The sequence below is a fragment of the Martes martes genome (assembly GCF_963455335.1).
Source record: "Martes martes genome assembly, chromosome: 9".
Taxonomy (NCBI): domain Eukaryota; kingdom Metazoa; phylum Chordata; class Mammalia; order Carnivora; family Mustelidae; genus Martes; species Martes martes.
Window position 1 is genome coordinate 4,055,950 of NC_137896.1, and position 5,150 is coordinate 4,061,099.

The window sequence follows — 5,150 nt, forward strand, 5'->3', positions numbered from 1 at the left end:
CCGGCTCCCTCCATCCCCGGATCTGACTGCAGCTCAGCCCCGGGCCGTTTCCGTGCTGTGGTCCCGGGTTCTGGCGTCCCCCCCGGCCCTCTTCCTGTCCGTCCCTCGCGAGTGCCCCCCTGCGACGTTCACAAGGCTTGCTCGCAACGTTCCGGGCGCGGGAGCTCCCTGCCCCCCTGCCCCAGGGCGCGGGAGCGCTCCGCCCTCTTGCCGGGGTGCTCCCGGGAAGCCCGTTTCCCCTTCCCAAACTGGGCCCCGGGCCGGGGGAAGCGCACGGGCGGGTCGGCCTGAGCCTCAGAAGCGTGGCCCGCGGCTGCACACGGGCGCCAGGGGCCTTGGCGCGCGCATTAGAGTGGAGCCGAGCGGCAGGCAGATGCGGGCCCCAGCAGAGGCGAAGTTTGAGGCGCGCGCGGAGCCGGGGCGGGAGAGGAAAAGTTGGCGACGACTGCCTCTGGAGGCCGAGCACGCTCCACTGCAGGCGGCGGCTCGCGCTCGCCTTTTTTTTTTTTTTCCCCCAATTCTGAGAAAAGATGTATCCGAAAAACAACTAGGAGAAGAAAAAAAAAAAAAAAAAAAAAAAGCCAGAGCCGAGCCGGAGCTCCAGGCCGCCCGGGCCTCGCCGCCGCTGGGAGTCGGGGGTCGCGGGGGGCGCCGGCCCTCCCCGGCGGCCGCCTTCTGTAGGGGGCACTGCAGGGTCGTAGAATGTCAAGTGGAAAAGTTCCCCGAAACTTGGACAGCCCCCCGCCCTGCCCCTGCCCAACTTTTTCCTTCGCAGTGAGCCCGGGGCCGCGTGCTGGGCCTGCCGCGGTCCCCGCTCCACGACGAGCCTCGCAGCGCCCCGATGTCCCGAGGGCCGGCCGGGCCGCCCTGGGGTCCGCTCCCCCGAGGACCCGGGCCCGGAGGCGGCGGGCGGGGGCTCCGCGGGGCTCGGGCCTCCCGGGCCCCAGCGCGGCGAGCCGGGGTCAGCCGGGCGGCCGAGGCCCGAGCCCCGCCGACCGTCTGACCCGGGGCCGCCCCACGGGCACCCCGAGGCCGAGGCCCGAGCCGGACGCGGCGTGGGCCCAAGCGGGCCGGCGTCGCGGAGCCGGGCGGCCGCACCTCCCCGGGGTCCAAGGGGTCTGGCTCCGGGGCCGGGCGAGCCGGGACCCCCACCGCGGGAGTGCCTGGCGCGGGGCTCGGCCGTGGGGTCCCCGCGGCGGGAGGTCGCCCGAGCCTGGGAGTGAGCCCTCGCGCCTCCATGGGCTCCTGCGTTCACCCAACTTGGCACACGCGTGTGTCTGCCGAGTTCCCGCGTGCCGAGCGCGGCGTTCGCGGCGAGAACCGGGGGCCGGGACCGGCTCCCCGGGCGGCGGCGCCGAGCCTGCCGCGGCCCACACCGCCCGCCCGCCCGCCCTTCGGGGAGCCCTCGGGGTCCCGGGCCGGGGCGACCCGCGCGTCTCTTTGCTTTTCTCCGGGAGAATGTTCCTATGGGCGCTCGTGACACTAAAACGAACGTTAAAAACCCCGCTGGGGAACACAGAAATGCACCGAGCGAAGGACACGAGCGCGCCGGGGAGCCGGGCCGGCGAGCTCGCGGCGGGGAAGGGGCTGCGCTGGCGGCGCCGGGCGGCGGGGGGCGCGGGTCCGGGGCTCCCGCGCGGGCGACACCCAGCCTCGCGGCCCGCCCCTCCCGATGCCGCGGCCTCGGCCGGAGGAAGGCGGCCGCTCCGGGGGCGCCGACCCCGGCTCGTCTCGTGCGCGGGAATTCGGGGAGCCGGGGTGTGCGCCCCCGGGCTTCGCGCCGCACCCCGGGAACACGGGCGCGTCCGCCGAACGCGGGAGCGTGCTGTCCCCGCACGCGGTGATGTGACCCCGGGCCGGGCGCACGGCCAGGCCCCCACTCCCCCCTCGGAGAGCACGTATTGTGAACCACAGCCGAGCCGGCCTTTGGGCAGGAACGTCAGATTAGACCCGCGGTCCGCCCTCCGCTCCGGACTTGGTTTCTTCAGCTCGGTCTCTCCCCGGGCTGGAACGCGAGCCTCCTCCTCGCAGGGGCCGCGTTTTGTTCATCTGCGTTCCCACTGCCTTCTCACCTGCCTTGGAAGAGGCACGTTTTTACAACATGCCTATGAATGACTGAGAGACCCGCGCTTTGGTCCCCACACTCTGCGACCTCCCTCGAGTGACTTTGAGCCTTTAGAGCCCTTATCTGTTAAGAAAGAAAAAAAAAAATGGGGGGTTTTAATAATCCTTGTAATCCGTGCCCTGTCTGCCTCTCTGGGGCTGTCGTGAAGATCCAGTGGGATGGGTGAAACGTTTGTAAACCATCAGATGCCGAGCAAATAGCACATAGGATGCTCATTCATTCGTCCCCTTCACTGGGAAAGCTTTTAACGAAGTAATTCCTGGGCTTGTTTTTCAGCCGATGGTGGTCGCCCTTCGTGGTCAGTCTTAAATATTTATTGAGGGACAATCTCGTTCTTACATTTAGGAAATCAATCAGGCTTCCATTTCTTTGAGAGAAATGAACAGTGCTTGCACACATAAATAATGGAAGAAAAATCCTCGTATTCCCAAAACAGCCACCCAAGCAACCCAAGGGCCCAAGAGCAGGGAAATCATGAAGCATCCATGAGATTGGCATAGCAACTCAAAGGCAGCGTTGTACAGCTCTAAGCCAGCCGCATCCAGGCGTGGGACTGTGTGCGTGAAATAGTGTTAAGTGAGAAGCAGAGAGGCGCGCTGGAAAAGATGGTGTCCGCGTACGCCCTGACCCATATTGGAAGGGGGAGGAGGATGTAAATCATTATATTTGAATGTTCCTTGGCTGTTTTATTTTCCTGTCAAGTGGCTTAAGCCTGATTTTTTTTTTTTTTAAGCATTCCCTCATGGCCAAGTATGTGTTTCCTTGGAATTGAAATCTAGGTTGATGGTTTTATATTTTAAAAGCTTTCATTGTGACTCATTCTTGGCCTGGGATAGGATTCTGTAATACTTCCCAAGCTCAAAGAGCCTGGGTGTCCTGTTTCTTGGGCCTCGTTCGGACCCACTTTCTAACATTTTGCCAGGGGATCCAAGAAGTCACTTTTGGAGACAAGTGTTCCATTGTCTTCCTGTCATCTTAATCAGTACGGAAGGGAACCATAAACATGGAATTTCCCGGCTGAAGCCAGACGACGGCAGGGACAGAAGGTTTTCAAGTGCTGACAAGTTAGTGGTTAGACAATATGGGTCAGCAGTGCGAGACTCACACCCTCTGGAGAAGAAGCCGTGATGAGACAGGGCTGGGGAAGGCCTGATTCGGGCCCAGCGTGTAGTACGTTCTACCCAGATGGGTAACGTGGTTTGTTACGGGAGCTGTCTTGCGGACACACAAAGGCTCTGCTCTTCCTGAAAGGGAGCCGCTCCAAAGAGTAGGGCATTGTGGCGGGTACTGCGTACTCTCCCAGCACATTTTCAAGATTCCTGTTCTGCGGTCTGGGAATCCAGATGTGCCCACAACCGTGCACTCACGTGGAAGAGGGGTTCAGCACTCTCAAATGCACACCTTTTAACTTTGACCTTCTCAGTGCCTCCTAAAAGACAGATGGTCATTCTTTTGTCAAGACGAACAACAAAAACCTCATAAATATCTCATTTGCACAGATCTGACACAACAGGCAGATTCTGGCCAGATTTAGGAAACGAGAGCGTTCACGTTCCATCTCCCGGAACAGCTCTCAAGACCTTGAGTGTCTCCAGCCTCAGACCAGCTCTGACCTCAGCCACCACGCCCCTCCCCGGCAGAACGTCGCCGGGCAGAGGCAGCAGACTCCATTATACCAGGCTGTAACACCAACACTTCAGTTCAATGGGCATTTCTCCCAACCTAGCAGTGGCCGCATCTCGCTCTTCTGGGCGCTGCTGAAAGGGAGGAAACAGGGCAAAACCCTTGCCTTCAAGGAATTTGCAATCTCCACCGACCCCGCCCGCACGGCGCTTCTAACCCTCTCCTCACCACCGGCCTCTCTTCCCCTCCAACCACCCTCCACGCTGCAGCCGTGGTGACCTTTCCAAGGCGCAAACCTCATCATGTCACTGCCTGATTGAGGCCCTGAAACAGCTCCCTCCGGCCCACGCCGGCGACGCTCAGCAGAAAACAGGTGCTCTCTAAGCCGGGCCCTCGCTAATAGTAACTAATGACGGTCTTTTCATGGTTGGCAGGAAAAAAATTAAGTTAATTGATGGAATAGTCTCCGTTTTCAGTGTTTCTCCCCTCACTTTTCTTAAGCCTTTGGTCCCTTCGACCACTTGGCTATATTGGATTACACTATAAGACTATATCTGATTTGTCCCAGAACCATGAATTTCATTAATTTTTCTTTTTTTGCACATAGCAACATTTCCTGGTGTTCTGCCTGTGGCTGTTCTGTTTTCTCAACACGGTGCAGTGTCCCTGGGGATGGGGACTCGGCATTCAAGGCCCTTCCCCACAGGGCCACCTAAGTGGTGAGCTTTTAAGTGCCTGGATTTTGAGCCTTGCCCATCGGCTTGGTTAAGCTTCTTCGAGACTTAGTGCCCCTGTCAAGTGGTGTAATAAATGTTTGTGGCACGGACAAATACATGGATTTCTAGAAAGGTGAGATTAAATGTAGGAGTGCCCGAGAGTACCAGATGGTCAGTGTCCTAAGTGGGTGACTCTGTCTTCCCCCCATCGCTTGCTGTGCCCACTCACGTAGGCTCTTTGTGTAACTGGCTCCTTCTTGTGACTCAGGCCTCAGACCACCCCAGATGAAGTAGCATCCATCCTCCGACCTTGCCCGTGCCAGTGGGAAAGGACTGTCCTCTCCCAGGGCCCGAGGCCCACCACCCCATGGGCCCGTGCTCAGTCAGCTTCAAGACTCCATCAATATCTAACCTCAGGGCTCTTGGTCTTTGAGGCCAAGAAAGAGACCTCTTTGGTAATAGCTCATGCCAGCAAAGCAAATCTTCTGCACTCTTTTTTTTTTTCCTTCCAGGATGATGTTGACACACGTGTACTAAAATAAATCAACCTTTCCATCTTAACCATCTCCCTTGGCAGGAACAATAAGTTGATGTGCCAAGCCAGGGCTGACCTGTGTGACTCAACCCTCGAAAGATATGAAGGAAATCATTGTGTTTTCATGGTAACAGGTTATAAGACCCAGCGA